Source organism: Anolis sagrei, chromosome 5, assembly GCF_037176765.1.
Source record: "Anolis sagrei isolate rAnoSag1 chromosome 5, rAnoSag1.mat, whole genome shotgun sequence".
NCBI lineage: Eukaryota > Metazoa > Chordata > Lepidosauria > Squamata > Dactyloidae > Anolis > Anolis sagrei.
Genome location: NC_090025.1, coordinates 118,465,182 through 118,486,067, shown reverse-complemented (window position 1 = coordinate 118,486,067; position 20,886 = coordinate 118,465,182). Strand labels below are relative to the sequence as shown.

The 20,886-nt window shown below is 42.6% G+C and overlaps 1 protein-coding gene across 7 annotated transcripts in view; it reads right to left on the bottom strand.

Annotated features, from left to right (window-relative positions):
- The window catches only part of C5H4orf19 (chromosome 5 C4orf19 homolog), a 75,857-nt gene that overhangs the window by 9,391 nt on the left and 45,580 nt on the right, over positions 1–20,886 (bottom strand). For 4 of the 7 annotated variants that reach the window (XM_067469011.1, XM_060777836.2, XM_067469012.1 and 1 more), the window contains exon 2: positions 563–619. The gene's annotated coding sequence lies outside the window, so the exon portion shown is untranslated. Of the gene's footprint in view, positions 1–562; positions 620–11,855; positions 12,009–20,886 lie in introns of all 7 variants that reach the window. The other 3 variants (XM_067469013.1, XM_067469017.1, XM_067469015.1) reach the window with 1 other exon arrangement.

The window sequence follows — 20,886 nt, the reverse complement described above, 5'->3', positions numbered from 1 at the left end:
TTTCTTCCAAGTTGATATTCTGGGGGAAATTTCATGTATATTCCTTTATTTCTGCATTAATCTCTGGCTGTTGAGGGAGGGGTGCAATGTTTGATTTTTTAAGTTTCCTGTCTATTCCTTTTCTAGTTTGAGGCATTATGGAAATAGTAGATAGTTAGATTGCGATGGAGGAAGAGATTCCCCATAACTATTGTAAAATATCTCCTCATAAGAGAAAACTGTGTTCAAGCTAAAATTGTAAACGATGTGCAATCCATGAAAACTGTAACTTAAAGACCTTGTTGCTACTGCTACTATTGTTATTGTTATGTGTCTAGGTTGTTTCTGATTTACAGTGACCCTAAGGTAACCCTATCATGGAGCTTTCTTGGCAAGATTTGTTCAGACGGTGTTTCCCTTTACTTCCCTCTGAGGCTAAGATAGTGTGCCTTGCCGAAGATCACCTAGTAGGTTTCCATGGCCAAGCAGGAATGTGAACCCTAATTTTCAGAATCCTAGTCCAATGCTCAAACTACTACACCTAGTATGGGATATACTAGGGAGAAAATGAAAGCCTACTTACCAATAAATCAGTGGGAGTTGGAGGATCATGATTTATTGCCTCGATGAGCAATAGCACCTGAAATGGTAATTATGGAACTCGGTTAGAATATATCCTTCTATTCTCTGCAGATTGTCAATCATTTAGATTTGGATGTAGAAATGTTAGCATCTCACAATTGAGCCTGAAGGGTTCCTTGAGAGATAACATCATACCCTTTCAGATTTCTCTCCCATTTTCAGGAAGCAGTGTCTTGAGATTTCCATGAATGAAAGTCAGTTTCAGATTCCATAACGTTCACATGTTTTTCAAGCACACACTTGTTCCATCCTGTTTCTATATGAATTTTCATTTTTTTAAAATCCACATGAAAAATTATATAATTTTTTGCACATCACCAATTAGATTTGGAAATTTTCCAGAACTGATGCATTTGTATACATATTTTGAAATCTGCACTGGAAAATCCAGAAAAAAATACTTTGTAGGTTGCTGATTAGCCTTAAGATTCGGACTTGGGAATGGTTCATATTAAAATGCAAAACAAATCAGTCCATCCCTACTCCTCATGCTCTAGCAGCAACATTGTAGCTTAGAAAGTATTGGACATGCAGCCATTGATTATGCATAACTAACAAACGGCTAGAGATCTAGAAAGACAATCTCTTCTTCTGGCTGTTCTTCTCTTTCCTTCCTAATGACCAGAGGTTTCCAACCTGTGGTCTGTGGAGCACCGGTGGTCCGTAAGAACTAGAATATGGTTTGTGGCCTCACCATTACAACACCGTTGCAACGAGAGTGACTGGTCTCGTGAAACACTCTTATAGTGCCGAGGCAATGGGAATGCTGGGAGGAGAGAGGCTGACTACCTATGAAAGGCATGACAATAAGTCTCCTGACTGCTGCTGCTTCTCCTCCTCCCTCTCTCTGAGCGGAGCTATTCCATGTGGCACCTGGAAGTGGGGAAGCCTTGGTGCCTTCATTTTTAGGCCTGTTCCTGGGGTTATTTGGGGTGTTGATGCAGAAAACTGCATTGGATAAACCACATCAGCTCTAGAATATTAAATATCATTTTCTGTGGGCAAGCAGATGGTGACTACTGGATAGTATATCTTCTGTATCGGAAACCAGAGCTGATGTGGTCTAGCCAATGCAATTTTCTGAATCAGCACCACAAATAACCAAACCAAATCTAAAGTTGACCAAAAACTGATCCGTAACCCTTTTGGTACTAATGTTGGAGAGTGGTCCTTGGTCAAAGTGGTCCTTGGTCAAGTGGTCCCTGATCAAAAAAGGTTTGGAACCACTGGTCTTGACCATTGACTGGTAGTGACAGCACTTCTGGGTCTTGAATGCTGCTTTCTGGGAATGGGAGTGGGAGCAGCACAATGCACAGTGCTATGCTTATGATTTCAGTCACTGTTTCAGTCAGACATCTGGAACCATTTTGGCAGGAAATAACTAGGATAACTTGATGTCTTACTTGTTTCACAACCTGGTCAAGAAAAATGTGTACAATATTTATATTTTTTAAACAGTAAAAGTAAAGTTTGCCTCCTCATTTTTAAAATCCCAATGACTATCCCATATTTGTCGAACATTCATTACATATAGGCATTTATACGTTTAATGATATCTAAGTTGGCTGAGAAATGGTTCAGTTCTCATCAGTAGTCTTATCAACTGTACTATCCAGACTGCTATAAATGGTATCTTAGCAAATGTCTTGATTTACTAGTACTAATACCCTAGGAAGAAAAGCAAGGTGACTAATTCAGAGAATCAAGGAGAGAGTTGTGTACGAGTGCTGGAAGGTATAAGGAAACTGTAACCTGAGCAAGAATGATGAGTTAATACCATGCCTCAGTTTGAGCAATTTGAGAATAGATGCATTGTATCTACCATAAAGGGCCTCCATTCATGAATATTTGTAGTTTGCAGAGATTCCCTTCCATTTGTCATGCCTTTGCTTGTGGTAGGTCATTGCCTTTTCAAGTGCCTCAGGAAAACTGTTCTTATCAAGCTGACAGTAGCAGAAGTCTTGTTTGCCCTTGAAGAGATTTCACATTGCGGAAAAATCTAGGATGTGTTCTAGGTTTGAATCAGTATTCATGCAGGTCTCCTGTCAGGGCTATAATGCCCAGCTGCTGGAACTAAGTGCAAAAACGTAGTGTACCTTTTAACTCATTCATCACTTCTGTAACAGTTTGGATTGATAAAGACTTTTCACTAAAAAATCCTGAATAAGATTCCAAAGCAATCCTGAGCGGCTACAAACACAATCGGTAAAGCCATCTTGCTAGTCTTTTTGAAGATACATCATTACGGGAAGCATTGGCATGCGGTCTATCTAGACTGGGATGACTATTAACATTGCTACAAGGACGTACTCCAAAAAATACATAACTGGAATATGCAACACAGAGCCAGTTTGGACGTGAACCAATGTTATGCAGCAGTATAGCCTGTTTGACTAGTATTTCTATAGCCTGACGTCACCAACGTAGTGTTGTTGCCATGTCATTTTATCTCTAGACTGCAAATGAATCTTTTATTTACCCTGTGAACACAGAAATCTTTTTCTGTCACTGCTTTGCTCATCAGGAACCATTTCTGGCATATTCAGGAACTGCAAAAGTTGGGAATTACCCTAGGTCTGAAACCATTTTGAAGAAACCCTTTCTAACATAACTGCTTTACTTGATATAAACCATAGAATCAGAAAACTCAAAGGGACTCCAAAGACTATTTCATACAGTGTTTCTCAATCTTCCTAATGCTGTGACCCCTTGATATAGTTTCTCATGTTGTGGTGACCCTCAACCATAAAATTATTTTTGTTGCTACTTCATAACTGTAATTTTGCTAGTTATGAATTTTAATATAAATATCTGATATGCAGGAAATATTTTTATATACTGGACCAAATTTGACACAAATACCCGATATGCCCAAATCTGAGTACTGGTGGGGTTAGGGACTGATGATGTCATTTGGTAGTTGCTGGGATTTATAGTTCGCCTACAATCAAAGAGCATTCTGAACTCCACCAACGATGGAATTAAACCAAAACGTTGGCCTTGTAAGCCCAGATCTGTGTGAATTCTGTAAGAAAACATGACTCTGGAAGACCCAAATGTCCCACTGATATAGATAAAAGTTTAAAAAGGAATTGTTAGTCACCTTGCACACTGCTCTTCAGCTCAAAAGCAGAACTGAAGTCATCTTACATAAAAATAAATTACACGATCCTATTTGATCCCTTGCGCTATCATAAAGAGAACTGCAGAGATAGTCCGAGCTTTTGTTGAACAGCATCAGTCATGGAGAACATTCTGAAAGCAGACAGATTAAGAGAGTTACTGGCCTTTTATTTAGGTTGGCAGGGTTCTGGAACATTTGCATGATAGTTAGCAGTGTAACAGAGAACAATTTTATCCATCAGTGAGTCAGCATGCTAGTGGCAGTTTTCAACTGTCACACAGACATGGAAGCTTGCAAATGTACAGGAAAGCTTAAAAGGGTACAAGAACCCAACTGGGAAAAGAAGGCTGTCGAGACATCAAAGCTTGCAAATGATCAGGAAAGTCTGAAAAGGTACAACAGCCCAGCTGGGAAAAGAAGCTTAGCAACCACACAAAGGAACACTAGATTCCACTGGCAGCTGGTGTGTCCCGTGTCAGTGGGGGTGGTGAATCCACTGCGAGTTTTAACCACAACTTTAAAGGAGTCATCTAAGGTGCTGATATTAGTTTGGACACAAGTTTCAGCACCATGGATAACTCTTTTGAAGAAAGTGTAGAACATCAGATTCATTGCCCAATGACATTGAATTCACTGATGCTACAACTGGATTTATATTGAGATCACTGTTGTATGTCTTGTTCTGGGATGTATATTAAAGTGGGATTTGGAAGATGCTTTGGCATTAATTGGTAGCTACTAGGAGGAAACCAGACTGGACATAGTGATGGAAAAGGGCAATGGATTGTGGCTAAAACACATAGTTTCTAAGACATTTACATTACTCATTCTTGTTTGTAGGAACTGCAATGAAATTTAGGAGTCTACTGGTGCTGTTGAATGCTCTCACAACCTGATGCTCTTTTGTCAGCAGTTACAATGTGTGTTTTGTCAGCAGTTACAACAATGCTTAATTGGTTGCTGTTCATCCAGAAAGGTAGCTTTGCTGTCAGTTACATTTAGCCTAGATTTGGGGGGCTTAGGATAGAAAGACCTTCACTTCTGGATACTTGTTGAAAAAGGAAGGAAAAGGGTAGGATAATTAGCTTCATTATATTATTTGGTATGAGGGAGAAGAGACACAGCAGTTATAATTTGAAATATGATACCCTCTACCATTGACTTTATGTGTGGTTTTCCTTGCATTTTTAGACACAACAATCGAGAACAGAGGTGCTTATGGGTGATTTAGATCTGAAATCCTGAGGCTGGGTTCCGACCTGCAAGAAAAGCATACTAAGTTTTGTGTAAAACAGATGGAAACCAGCCATTTCCAGAAAAAGTTGGAGTTGGTCAATCAGTCTTGAACTTGTGCAAAGATCTTGAGAATCAAACCTAATAACAATGTCAAACTTTGTTCCTCTTAGAATATCATCATCACAACAACAGCAATGCCAAAATTGGAAGTGAGGAAGAAACTTGTATTTTGTAGAGTGGGTCTAAAACTTTACTGCAATTTTTATTTGAGTTCCCTTACATAGCACACTGAGGCTGATTACTCCATGATCAAGCATGCAAATTACTGTGACAGACAAAATGACAAACACTTTAAATTGGGTGACCAAAATGGAAAAGATCTGGAAGTCAAGTCCTACAAGGAGCAGCTTATGTATGTTGGAGAGGAGAAGGTTAAGAGGGGACATGACAGTCATGTTTAATTATTTTATTAAGGAGGACAAATTTGTGTTCTGTTGCTCTAGAGCAGCGTTTCTCAGCCTGGAGGTTGGGACCCCTGGGAGGGTCATGAGCGGGGTGTCAGATGGGTAATCAAAGATCATCAGAAAACACAGTATTTTCTGTTGGTCATGGGGGTTATGTGTGGGAAGTCTGGTCCAATTCTGTCATTGGTGGAGTTCAGAATTCTCTTTCATTGTAGGTGAATTATACATCCCAGCAACTACAACTCCCAAATGTCAAGGTCTATTTTCCCCAACCTCCACCACTGTTCACATTTGGGCATATTGAGTATTCATGCCAAGTTTGATCCTAAAAAAATGTTGTTTGAGTGCTCTCTGGATGTAGGTGAACTGCAACTCCAAAACTCAAAGTCAATGCCCACCAAACCTTCCAGTATTTTCTGTTGGTCATGGAAGTTCTGTGTGCCAAGTTTGGTTCAATTCCCTCATTGGTGGAGTCCAGAATGCTCTTTGATTGTAGGTGAACTGTAAATCCCAGCAACTACAACTCACAAATGACAAAATCAATCCCCCCTCCAACCCCACCAGTATTCAAATTTGGGCATATTGGGTATTTGTGCCAAATTTGGTCCAGTGAATGAAAATATATCCTGCATATTATATATTTGTATTATTATTCATAACAGAAGCAAAATTACAGTTATGAAGTCCTCATGTTGTGGGGGTCAGCACAATATGAGGAACTGTAATAAGGGGTTGTGGCATTCGGAAGGTTGAGAAACACTTCTCTAGAGCAGTGGTTCTCAACCTGTGGGTCCCCAGGTGTTTTGACTTACAACTCCCTGAAATCCCAGCCAGATTACCAGCTGTTAGGATGTCTGGGAGTTGAAGGCCAAAACATCTGGGGACCCACAGGTTGAGAACCACTGCTCTAGAGGATAGGATACAAAGTAATGATTCAAATTGCAGGGAAAGAGCTTCCACCTAAACCTTGGAAGAACCTCCTGATAGTAAGAACAGTTTGACAGTGGAATATGGTGCCTCGAAGCATGGTGGTATCCTCTGGGCATCTTTAAACAGAGGTTGGAGGGCCACTTATATTGGGAGTGCTGTGATTGTGTGTTCCTGCATGGCAGGGGGTTGGACTAGGTGATCCTGTGGTGTTTTTCAATTCAGTGATTCTATTATTGTAGTATGCAAATAACCCAGTTTTTCTCATTATTCCCAAGGCAATAAAATGGGGAGAATGTCTTGAGGTTCTGCAACCATCCCCTGAACAATGCCAATGTGGAAAATGGTCATTCCACCAATCATCAACTAACTCATCTGACGCTTGAACCCATTTCTTTCTGACGAAAATATGGGTCTTCCCCTGCTTCATCATACTGCATTAGTTTTCTTTTGCATTTTAGTTTCTCTGAGCAATGCTTGAATGTTCTAAGTTTTGAATATTGCTTTTATCTCTTCAAAGTAGAGCCAACAAACAGGCAAATGCGAGAGGTTCTGTTTGGGCTTTTGGTATTTGCATTATTCACAGAATGCCTTTTATTTGCATTTTTGAAGCTTTACAACAAGGCCTGGATGCAACATATATTATCCTGGAGGTGATGGAACAGAAGCTAAAACGAACTGATATTCAACATCCAGGAGAAGTTTGAAAAGCTGATAGCTAAAATGTAATATAAGTAAAAGTGACTTAAAGTTTGAGTTCTAATCTCAAAATAAAACTGTAAGGCCAAAAATGTCATAAATGGATTTTTTTCCAATATCAGTTAGGCTTCAGATAGGATGATATCATTCAGCTTCAAACAGATAGGACTGTGGAAACAGAAATCTTTAAAATAAGATCTAGTGAGTTGGTTTATAACCTTTTTAAAAAATGGAAGTCTAATCATATGCTAAACCAATATTTCTCAACCTTCCTAATGTCACAATCCCTTAATACAGTTCCTCATGTTGTGTTGACCTCCAACCATAACATTGTTTTCATTCATTACTACTTCAAAACTGTAATTTTGCTACTGTTATGTAACTATCTGATATGCAGGATGTATTTTCTTTCATTCACTGGACCAAATTTGGCACAAATAAATGGTATGCCCAAATTTGAATACTGATGGGATTGATTTTGTCATTTGGGAGTTGTAGTTACTGGGATTTATAGTTCACCTAAATCAGACAGCATTCTGAACTCAACCAACGATGGAATTGAACCAAACTTGGCACACAGCATTCCCATGACCAACAGAAAATACTGGGAGGGTTTGGTGGGCATTGACTTTGAGTTTTGGAGTTGTAGTTCACCTATATCCAGAGAACACTGTGGACTCAAACAGTGATTGATTAGGATCAAACTTGGCATGAATACTCAATATGCCCAAATATGAACACTGGTGGAGGTTGGGGGAAATAGACATTGACATTTGGGAGTTGTAGTTACTGGGATTTATAGTTCACCTACAATCAAAGAGCATTCTGAACCCCACCAACGTAGAATTGGGCAAAACTTCCCACACAGAACCCACTTGACCAACAGAAAGTACTGTTGATGGTCTTTTCTGATGGTCTTTGGTGACCCCTCTGACACCCCTTCATGAGCCCCCCAAGGGTCCCGACCTCCAGGTTGAGAAACTGCTAAACCAGGGGTCTACAAACTTTTTAAACAGAGGGCCAGGTCACAGTCCCTCAAGCTGTTGGAGGGTCGGATTATAATTTGAAAAAAAAGAACGAATTCCTATGTGCATTACACATATCTTATTTGTAGTGCAAAAAAACACTTATACACAATACAATAATTAAAATGAAGAACAATTTTAACAAATATAAACTTATTAGTATTTCAATGGGAAGTGTGGGCCTGCTTTTGGCTGATGAGATAGGATTGTTGTTGTTATTGTGTGCTTTCAAGTAGTTTCAGACTTAGGTTGACCCTGAGGGAGGGCCAGGTAAATGACCTTCGAGGGCCGTATCTGGCCCCTGGGCCTTAGTTTGAGGACCTCTGTGCTAAACCATCAATTCTCTATTCAGATTATGCAACATAACAAACACTTATTACTTGCATTTCCAGACTAATTTTCAGCGCAATAGTTTTGTTGCTCTTCACTTTTTGTATATAGTTCACATCTTTCCTTAAGGTTATACTTTTGTACTGGCAACACAACTTAAAAGTTTGCCTTAACTCTCCAGTCAGTCAGATTATCAGGCTCAGAACTATATTTTCCTTTTCCTTCCAGAATTCTTCATGCAATGACAATCAGATTCAAGTTGAAAGTAAGAGGACAAAGGTGAGTTCTTCAAATTTCAATCCACTCTGCTGTTGATCTTAGGTGAAAGGCAGATCTCCTTTTGACTCTGGTGAACAAGTATGCAAATGCAAAGTGCACAAATACAAAGCACCAGCATACTGCCAATAATTAAATTTCAACCAAATTATCCAAAGAGTAAACATAGGTGGAGAAGAGGGTTTGGAGTTGTGTTACAGAGGACGTGGCACAGGCACTGATAGTTGATTTACGTCTGTGAACAGTTAAGCAAAACAGTGCTTTGTTTCATATATGATATAGTATCTTTCATATAGTCTGACTTGGCCACGGTAGTCCACGCTCTGGTTACATCCCGTTTAGACTACTGCAATGCTCTCTACGTGGGGTTGCCTCTGAAGACTGCCCGGAAGCTTCAATCAGTCCAACGCGCGGCAGCCAGATTGCTAACAGGAGCAGGGTACAGAGATCATACGACCCCTCTGCTACGCCAGCTCCACTGGCTGCCTATCAGCTTCCGGGCACAATTCAAAGTGCTGGTGTTGACCTATAAAGCCCTAAACGGCGCCGGCCCAGTTTACCTGTCCGAACGGATTCTCCCCTATGAACCATCAAGGCTACTAAGATCTTCTGGGGGGGCCCTGCTCTCGGTCCCACCACCTTCACAATCGAGGTTGGTGGGGACGAGGGACAGGGCCTTCTCTGTGGTGGCTCCCCGGCTTTGGAACTCCCTCCCACCAGAGGTTAGATCTGCCCCCTCCCTCCTGACATTCAGGAAATCGCTAAAAACATGGCTCTGGAGGGTGGCATTCGAAGACTGAACCTAGAACCTTCCCTGTGATGACCCACGATGAACTGTGACTATGAATTTGTTTTTGACTACGACTGGAGTGACGATTTGGCATATTGTAATGATGTAATGATGATGTTTTTATTGTACTAAGTTGTACTATTTTAATATGTATTGATCTGTAATTGTTGTTTTATATGATTGTATTTGTTATGCTCTGTAAACCGACCTGAGTCCCTCATCGAGGTGGAGAAGGCCGGTATATAAATCTTCTAAATAAATAAATAAATAAATAAATATGACCTGGTGGAGGGCAAGGAAAGGGGTAAACACTTGGGAGCTCCTCAGGTTGAGATGCCTCTAGTCTAGACATTACCAACAAGTTCATCAGATGGCATTTGCTTAAAAGCTGCCAACACACTAAAATACTGCATTAGGAAGCCTTTCTTCAAATGAATTTCCTGTCAGAGTTCCAGTTTTTGGTGTCCCATTTGCCAGTTTGTCTGCCAACTGGAAGCACTGTTAATCCTCCTAAAATTTCAAAGTCAATACTGAGAGAATTCTGAAGTATCAATTCACACTACTACATACACAAGAAGCATTGTTCTAAACCTGTTGGGCCAACCTTGGTACTTATGAGTTTGTATCCTCTGAAGTAGAAGTTACGCTGGGATAAAGGAAGCAAAATAATCCAATTATCATTACGCTTATCACCTTATGACAACATAATTGCAGGTCTGAAGAGAGACTAATCTTGGAATGACCTACACACTTGAAATTATATGTCTCATTGGTGATACAACTCATTCAAATACCTCTGTATTTCAGTAGTTCACAAATCAAGGTTCTACAACAAAATGGTACAATGCAATGAATTAATATTAACATCCAACTATATATTTGTTAATTATTTCGAAAAAAATGCAGTAAGTAGAAAGATGCATTTCAGAAGAGACATATTTGTATGCATCAAGGCACACAAATAATTAATTAATGCATTAATTAATATAATTAATAATTATAGTTACAATTAAATAATTATAATAATTAATTACTTAACGCAGCTTGATATCAGTTTAACTCCTCTGGCTCAATGCAAGGAAATCCTGAGATTTGTAGTTTGGTATGACACCAGCTCTCTCTAGCAGACAAGTCTAAAGACCTAAAGACTCCATAGCATTGAGCCATGACAGTGGAAGTAGTGCAAATGCATTAATTCTACACCGTAGGTGCATATTAAATTTACATTACAAACCTATATTGATTCTATGCAGGTTTATCTACCATGGTTTCTATTATTATTATTTGGCAAAAATGGTAATTGTGACAACTATGGAGACTTTTCTATTAGAGGTCATTGTAGATACAAATGACTACATTTCTTAAAAGCGCCATGCAAAGGTAACTTTGATTAAACTAATTTTGTGTGATATGTATATGCCCTAAACACAAAATATGCATATATGAAGTTCTACAGCTGCCAGATAGAAAACTAGAGATAGTTCATATACCTTTAATGATTGTGCAGAATTTCAACAGGAGGTGCTTGTTTATTTATTTATTTCCTATAGTTATACCCTGCTCCTCGCACCCCGAGAAGGACTCAGATCAGCTTACATCAATGAGCTCCACGTCAGGTTGCCTTTGAGGATTGTCTGGAAGCTCCAAGTAGTCCAACGGGTGACAGCCAGATACATTACCGGAGCGACATACAGGGAGCATAAAACCCCTGTTATGTCAGCTCCACTGTTTGCCTGTTTGCGACCAGACACAATTCAAAGTTCTGGCTTTACCTATAAAACCCTAAATGGTTCTGGTCCAATTTACTTGTCTGCACGTATCTCCCTCTATGAACTAGATAAATGTTAAGATCTGCTGGGGAGGCCCAGCTCTTGGTCCCACTCCATTTGCAAGAGCAACTGGTGTGGATGAGAGACAGGGCCTTCTCAGTGGTGGCCCCTCGGCTGCGGAACTCCCTCCCCTGCAATATTAGATTAGCCCCCTCCTTGTTTTTAGAAAAACAATTAAGACATGGATCTGGGATCAGGCATTCGGGAATAGTGCAACACAGAATTGATATGCAGCAATATAAAGGATGACAATGGTTTTAGGTATGTGGTCTTAACATTTATGTATTTATATGTTTATTTTGTTGATGTTTAATGTGTTGCATTTTATATTGCAATGTGGCACTTGCTTGTCAACCAAGTACACCTTTCTTTATTTGACATAACAGGGAGGAGCATACCACCCTCCGTTATGACAGCTCCACTGGCTGCAGATTTGCTACCAAGCACAATTCAAATTGCTGGTTTTGGCCTATAAAACCCTAAATGGTTCTGGACCATCTTACTTGTCTGAACATATCTCCCTCTACGACCCACCTTGGAGATTATGTTCATTGGGAGAAGCCCTGTTCACAATCACACCATCTTCACAAACGTGGCTGGTGGGGACGAGACAGTGCCTTTCGGTGATGGCCGCTGGTTGTGGAACGCCCTCGCTAATGAAATCAGATTGGCCCCCTTCCTCCTAACCTTTAGGAAAAAACTTAAAACTTGGTTGTGGGGCCAAGCATTCAAGCAGCAGACACAGTGTCAACAATGAGAATGATTTGTTGAAGGCTTTCATGGCCGGAATCACTGGGTTGCTGTAAGTTTTTTGGGCTGTATGGCCCAAAATTTTATTATTTATTTATTTATTTCTTGCATTTATTAACCACCGCTCTCAGCCCTAGGGCGACTCGTGGCGGTGTACAATACAAAAAAGACACTTTACAAAGCAATCAGGACAACAAACTAACATCACTAATACACAACATTTAAATTACACTAAAAATCCGCTGCGTCATATTATGGAATCATAATCAATCTCGTAGTTGTAGATTCATTCCGGTTGTCATTTCCAGTAACATAGCACTCAGTTGAAAGCCTGCTCGAAGAGCCACGTCTTCAGGCCCTTACAAAAGGCCATGAGGGAGGGCGCCTGTCTGATGTCAGCAGGGAGGGAGTTCCACAGCCGGGGGGCCACCACCGAGAAGGCCCTCTCTCTCGTCCCCGCCAGACGTGCCTGTGAGGCAGGCGGGATCGAGAGAAGGGCCTCCCCAGATGATCTCAAGGTCCTCGTGGGCTCGTAGGCCGAGACGCGGACCGTAAGGTATTTTGGGCTGGAACCGTTTAGGGCTTTGTAGGATAACACCAGCACCTTAAATTGGGCCCGGTAGCAAATCGGCAGCCAGTGGAGCTGGAACAACAAGGGCGTTGTGTGCTCCCTGCGTCCTGCTCCCGTTAACAACATGGCTGCCGCGCTGGACGAGCTGAAGCTTCCGGGCCGTCTTTAAGGGCAGCCCCACGTAGAGAGCGTTGCAGTAGTCAAGACGGGATGTGACCAGAGCGTGTACCACCGTGGCCAAGTCAGACTTCCCAAGGTACGGGCGCAGCTGGCGCACAAGCCGAAGCTGTGCAAATGTTCCCCTGGTCACCGCTGAAACCTGGGGATCCAGGCTCAACGATGAATCCAGGATCACACCCAAGCTGCGAACCTGCGCCTTCAAGGGGAGTGCGACCCCATCCAGCACAGGCTGTAACCCTATACCCTGCTCGGCCTTGCGACTGACCAGGAGTACCTCTGTCTTGTCTGGATTTAATTTCAGTTTGTTCGCCCTCATCCAGACCATTACAGCGGCCAGGCACCGGTTCAGGACTTCGACAGCCTCCTTAGTAGCAGGTGGAAAGGAGTGACAGAGCTGGACATCATCTGCGTACAGATGACACCGCACCCCGAAACTCCGGATGATCTCACCCAGCGGCTTCATGTAGATATTAAACAGCATGGGGGACAATATAGAGCCCTGTGGAACCCCACAGGTCAAAGGCTGTGGGGTTGAACAGGAGTCCCCCAATAACACCTTCTGGGTACGACCCTCCAGAAATGACTGGAGCCACCGCAAAGCAGTGCCCCCAAGACCCATTTCCGCAAGGCGCCCCAGAAGGATACCGTGGTCGACAGTATCAAAGGCCGCTGAGAGGTCCAGGAGCACCAACAGGGACACACTCCCCCTGTCTAGCTCCTGGCGCACATCATCCACTAAGGCGACCAAGACCGTCTCGGTACCATGTCCCGGTCTGAAACCAGACTGTGCCGGATCCAGATAATCCGTGTCTCTCAAGAATACCTGGAGTTGTGAGGCCACCACGCTTTCCATGACTTTGCCCAAGAAGGGAAGATTGGAAACAGGCCGAAAGTTGTCAAATTTAGTGGGGTCCAGTGATGGTTTTTTCAACAGCGGCTTTATAATAGCCTGTTTTAGGCTCGCTGGAATCTTGCCTTCCCGAAGGGAGGCATTAACCACCACCGTTACCCACTCAGCCAATCCCCCTCTGGCCTCCTTCAAAAGCCAGGATGGGCAGGGGTCTAGGATGGACGTGGTGGGCCTCATTCCTCCAAGTATCTTGTCCACATCCTCGGGCTTCACAAGCTGAAAAGAATCCATCAAAACAGGACAAGCAGGTGCTCGTGTCACATCCACAGAGACTGCATTTAATATGGTGTCCAGCCCAGAACGGATCAAAGCGACTTTGTCTGCAAAGAACCGAGCAAATGCTTCACAGCGCGTGGCCGAATTGTCAGGGCTCCCGCCTGAGGTGGCGGGAGTCAAAAGACCTCTGACAATCCGAAACAACTCCGCCGGACGGTTTTTTGCAGATGCAATAGTGGCCGCAAAGAAAGTTTTCTTTGCGGCTTTTATTGCCGCGGCATATGCCCTTAGAAAGGACACAAACCGTGCTCGGTTTGGCTCGCTTGGGTCCGAGCGCCACACGCTCTCTAGTTCCCTCTTCCTTCGCTTCATCGCTGCCAGCTCCTCAGTGAACCAAGGAGCTGGTTTAGCTCGGTTACTTGAGAGGGGACGTTCCGGAGCGATCATGTCAATTGCCCTGGTCATCTCCCCATTCCAGAGAGCGACCAAGGCCTCGACATGATCACCTGCCGAGGTAGCGGGAAAGTCCCCAAGAGCCATCAGGAATCCATTCGGATCCATAAGCCTCCTGGGGCGGACCATCTTAATGGGTCCTCCACCTTTGCGGAGGTTAGGGGGCGCAGTGAGCCTAAATCTGATCAGGAAGTGGTCGGTCCATGGCAACGGAGAGATGAACAACTCCTCCACCCCGCCACCCTGCTCCCATCCCTGGCAGAAAACCAAGTCCAATGTATGTCCAGCACAGTGGGTGGGGCCAGTTATTCGTTGGGACAGCCCCATGGTTGCCATGGCGGACATGAAGTCCTGAGCCGCTCCTGTGAGGGTCGCCGCGGCATGGATGTTGAAGTCCCCCAGCACAAGAAGCCGTTGAGACTCCAACGCCAGGCTCGAGACCACCCCCGCTAGCTCAGGTAGGGAGACTGTAGTGCAGCGAGGTGGACGGTACACTAACAAAATCCCTATTCTGTCCCGGTCACCCACCCTCAGGTGGACGCATTCAAAATTTGTGGTCTGCGGGATGGGGCTCCTGGTCAGAAGGATGGAATCTCTATAGACCACTGCGACCCCGCCTCCCCGTCCTCCGGATCTCGGTTGGTGCTGTACGGAGAAGCCTGGAGGACAAAGCTGGGTCAGATTTACGCCTCCAGCTTCATCCAACCAGGTCTCCGTAATGCACGCCAGATCTGCCCGCTCCTCCAGGATTAGGTCCTGGATCCAGGTCGTTTTTCCGTTGACAAATCTGGTGTTCAGCAGCACCACCTTCAATCCCGAGGGCCCGCTCACCTGGTTACACCAATTTACCTTAGGAGACCGGTTGGGAATTGTTAATGTAGATAAACGGTCCAAATTAGGCCAAATTCGAGGTCTCCTTTTTCCGCATCTCCTCCTCCCCACCACGACCTCTATGGGGGCCCCTCGGCTAGTGGAACACCTCCCCCCCTCCATGCCGCGATCTAATATCAAGGTCTTATTTCCTGCTTCATCAGTTGTTTGATTTGTTGGTCCCTGCCAACACCCTTGCTCCCCTTCCTCCCCCTTCCCCGCCCCATTTTTGTCCACAGGCTCCAGCCCACCTCCTCCCCTGACCCTTCCGCTAGTCAGTAGCAACAGGGATAGTACCAACAGGGGGGTGGGGGACCTCATGGATAACAATAGCTTCAGAAGGAAGGGGCGTTCCAGCCACACCAGTTAGGATAGTTCGTAAAGTGCGAGAGTGCGAGAGTCTTCAGTGCAGCACAGTCAGTAATACCACTCAGTTAACAACACACTACGTGCCGTTGGGCACATACATAAAGTGCAAGATCTAAAGTGCAATAGGTAACCTGAAACTGGTTCTCAGCATTCACTAAAGTGCGGCATAGAGGGATAAGGAAGGGGGCGTAAGTGCTAGTGTTATTTAGCAGCAGGTGGCAGGCGCCTTAAAGTGCTGTTGTGTTCTTATATCAGCTTAGCAGCAGCGACAACCAGAAGAGTGTGCTAAGATAGTAATATGTAGTCACGTTCTTACGAAGATGATGGTGATACCACTTGAATAAGGTTGTTATGATTCAGATGTACCTCTAGACGGTTGGTCTGAGAGCGGATGGGGGCATCCGGGGATGGTGTACACAGTGGCGGTCAGCACAGTTGGTCTATTGTATATCTATCAATCCAAAGGAGGCCAGCTCAAGAGGTCTACACAATATTAAGGCCGGCACAAAAGGTCTACTCAGTATTAAGGCCAGCACAGAAGGTCTACACAATATTAGGCCGGCACAAGAGGTCTACACAATATTAAGGCCAGCTCAAGAGGTCTACACAATATTAGGCCGGCACAAGAGGTCTACACAATATTAAGGCCAGCACAAGAGATCTACACAGTATTAAGGCTAGCACCAAAGGTCTACACACTATTGAGGCCAGCACAAGAGGTCTACACAATATTACATTTCGCCTGCATCTATGGCAGGCATCCTCAGAGGTTGTGAGGTGACACAACCTCTGAGGATGCTTGCCATAGATGTAGGTGAAATGTAAGGAGAGAATGCTTTTTTGGGCCATACAGCCCAAAAAACTTACAGCAACCTCAAGAGAATGATTTCTTGGACTGACAATGGACTGACCTGGATTATGACTTCAAGTTGCATCATTTTAATTGGATGTTTTATATGTGATATTTTAACAATTGTTTTAAATGTAAAATTGTTATTCTAATTGTCTTGTTGGGCATCTAATGGTTGCCGATTGTGAGGCCGCCCTGAGTCCCCCCTCAGAAGTGAGAAGGATGGGATACAAATGTATGAAATAAGTAAATAAAGTTTCAACCCAAACTAAGCATTAATCTTAAAACAACTTTAATTGAACATTTAAATCATTTCTCATATACATGGACACAAACACAAAAATTCTTCTTTAAACAGCAAATCAAAACACAATTATCACCCAGGAGGACAACAGAACAAGAGTAGAAGAGGTCAAGTCAGTGGTGGTCAAATTTTCTAAGGGAGGGGGACAGCAGCAGAAATATTTTCAGGTAATGGCAGGGGATTTTAAGAAAATATGTGATAGGATTGAAGATCCATCCTTTGGTGAAGGGAGTTCCACTTTAAGGATGCTGAAGCCAAGAAGCTTTGTCTACATTTACATCATCCATACCTATGTGAGGTGATGATAAAACACACCAAATGGCTAGACCTAATAACCTCAAAGAAAGGGAAGAGTTGTATGGGAGGAGAGCAGGAGGCAGACATTTTAATAACAATGCCTGGAGTTATTAAAAACTTATAAACAAGTAATAAACCAGAAAATTCCAAAATATACTGATGTACCACTGCCGTTGATCAAAAGCTATTTCTAAAAAGAGTTTAATTGTGTCAGTACTCCTTTCAAGTTCCTTCAAGAAGACGATAAGAATTCCCTCAGGACTTTTTCACTATTTCTGAGTTAATCAGCAAATGATTGTTATCTCAGACCTACCTGTTCTTTACATTATCGCCTGAAATATTTCTGTGTAGAAAATATAAGTACAATTTCCCCCCGATAATAAAATAAAAGATAAACTAGGAAAGAAGTTATTTCAAAGTAATGATAGCCCAAGGTGCTTCCTTCTTTCCTTTCCCTTTTAGTAAAAGCACATCCATGATGTGGGGATAACACCTTGGGCCAAGTCCAACGGATAAACAGATAATCTTAATAACTGAGGGCTATATTCTTATATGTGTGTGAGAATGGAGGACTGATTGGGGGACTTTTGCTTTTTCCTATGCAAACAAGGAAACTAACATTTTTTCTTACTAAGGAAATAAATGTGTGGCTGTTGCATTTTATATCTTTAGGATCAAGACAAAGTGCATCGTGCCCCTGGAACCAGCAAGTTTCCAAGGCTTGCAATGCACTGATATTATCTCAGGGACTTCCTGAAGTGTACACAACAATTTTCCATTTGAAAAAAAAATGTATTTGTTGGAGATCAGCCTCTGATTTTGTCTAATCAGGGTACTTTGGATGATGGAAGTGACAATGAGGTTCATGTGTCTAATGAAGAGGTTGCTCTAGATGCAGAGAATGACAATGAGGTTGCTCTAGATGCAAAGAAGGACAATGTGGTTCATGTTCAAAGTGCCTCTTCTGATGGAAATGTTCCTGAAGGGTTTGGGGATGATGGTCTGTTCCCTGGCCCTGGATTGCTTCCAGAGGAACCCAATGTCTTGAGCCTGAGAAAGGCTCGGCGCCTGGTCTAGCTTCAGAAATTAATGAGCCAGTGAACCGGAGAAGTGTTTTCAGTCAGCAAAGAAAACAAATCTGGCTATCAGGTGCTCTGCCAGATTGCAGCAGAGACTGATAGGAGATTCAAGGCTGAGAAGAAAGCCGTTCTTGGGATATACAATACATCAGAAGGATAAAAGTGTCAAGTACAGAGTCTGTAGCCAGACAAAGCAACGTTGGAATTAAGTCAAGACCTCGTCTCAGGTTCCTGGATGCCTTGGATTCCTTGGATGCCTTGTTATTTCATGGTTAAGTGCTTTATTTGATTAATGTTCAAGTACTTTGGGGTTTGTGTCTTGGAAGCTCCAGTATTTGTTTTCATGGACTATTTTCCTGGATTATTTGTTCCTAACTACCTTTTCTACCTATTTGCTTTTAATTATCTTCAATAAACTGCTTGCATTTTACTCAACTGTGGTGTTTGAATTCAGAGGGTTTCCTGGCCTAGAGTGCAACAGTATACAAATATGTGTCTATTTGAAAAAATGCACACACAACACTTCAGTCAGCAGGAGAAAGATGCAGAAAGGTTTAGAAAATTTTAAAAAATGTATTAAACTGTCAATTTTGACAAAATTTAGGTGTGAGAATCTCAAGCAGAGAAGAGAACATGTGTGAATAGAACTGTTGTATTACTAAAATAATGGATTTTTATCTCTTTCTGTACTTTTGTTTCTGTTGCCCTCCAGTGAAGGGTGGGCTATTTTGTCTCCCACTTCCTTTATTGAGATGGATATTGAGGAAAATATGACTTCCCTTTCCTCTTCTTAAGTTTGTCTAGGACAGGGGTCAACAAACTAAGTCCCACAAGCCAGATACGGCCCTAAGTATGACATGACTCCAAGGCACACAACAACAACAATCACAATTAACTTGACTATCTAATCAGCCCAAAGCAGGTCCACACTTCTCATTGAAATGCTGGTAAGTTTATGTTGGCTAAAATTGTTATTCATTTTAAAGATTGTATTGTTATTTTGTGTTATTTTGCACTACAAATAAGATATATGCAATATGCACAGGAATCCATGTTTCTTCAAACTAAAGTTTGGGTCTCCAATGGTCTGAAGACTGAGAACCTTTGTTGTTTCTGGAGATGCAGAATCATTTTTCATAGCAGAGTTTTGGGTGATTTTTGTTGTTATTGTTTTGGTTTTGCTTGTTTTCAGGGGGGCATTGTTTTAAATTAGGCTAAGTCAGGCAACGCATGTGCTAAGCATATAACCATTCTTTGCACTGAATGTTATATGCTTAGCATTGATGTTGCCTGAACTGGCAATGAGAAACGTTTAGAGGAACAGGTCTGCATTTTGTGCAGTTTTGTGATATGTGGTTAAAGTTATACATGAGCTCCCAAAAGCATCCCCATTCCAAGGTGTTTGGCATCTCCCATTCCAAGTGTTTGGCTGAGAAAGGTGGCAAACACTTTTCTCATTGTATGCCTTTGTGCTCCCGAGTTTCCTGTCAGATTTGGCATCATGGAAGGGACTGCTTTTGGGAGCTCAGAATGTGCAATCTGCACCCCAAGATAAGAGAGCCTTCTTTTGGCTACTCTCGCTTCATGGGGCAGAAAGTGAACAGGGGAGATATTGGCAGCAAGTGAACAGGGGAGATATTTTGACTGTGTGCAGTATTTTCCGCTTTCAGTGGCATGCAGGCTGATGGAACAAATTAAGTCTCTCCCCAGAAAGAGTTCTAGATCTTAGGTGAAAACCACATTACATGAAGGGCCCTGGAACAGATGCCTCATGTAATAGATGAGCCTATTGTGCAGCATTATGTTAAGGTGGAATCAGGCATTAAACAAGGATGTGTTATTGTGCCAACCTTATTTTCTTCCTTCATCACTATGATATTGCACCTTGTTGGTGGAAAGCTTCCCAACAGCGCGGAAATCATCTGTCGGACAGATGGCAAGCTATTTAACCTCAACAGGCTGAAAGCCAAAACCAAAGTCACAATGATGTCTGTTATAGAACTAAAATATGCTGATGGTAATGTAGTCTACACTCAGCCAGACGAAGACCTACAAACCACACTAAACACGTTTGCAGAAGCATACAAAAAGCTTGGCCTCTTACAGAACATCGAGAAAACCAAAGTGCTCTTTCAGCAGGCACTAGCTATTCCCTCTCCAGTGCCAGAAATACAGCTTAATGGTGTAACATTAGAAAGTGCTGACAATTTCCACTACTTTGGCAGCCACCTCTCCACAAAAGTCAACACCAGCACTGATATACAACATTGTCTGAGCTCTGTGCGTGCAGCATTTTTCCAAATGAAGCCGAGAGTGGTTGAGGATCATGACATTTGTAGGGGTACCAAGATGTTTGTTTATAAAGCTATTGTCTCTCCAACCCTGTTATATGCCTATGAAACACGAACTGTCTACAGACGTCACATGACTTCTGGAATGATTCCCTCAGTGTGCCTCAAAAAAAATCCTGCAAATCTCTTGGGAAGACAGATGGAAAATGTCAGCATTCTGAAAGAAGCAAAGTCCACCAACATTGAAGTGACGATCCACCGCCATCAAATTTGCTGGAATAGCCACATTGTCCGAATAGCCGATCACCATCTCCCAAAGCAGTTACCATACTCTCAACTCAAGGATTGAAAATGGAATGTTGGTGGACAGCAAAAAAAGATTTAAAGACGGGCTTAAAGCAAATTGTGGCATAGATGCCGAAAAC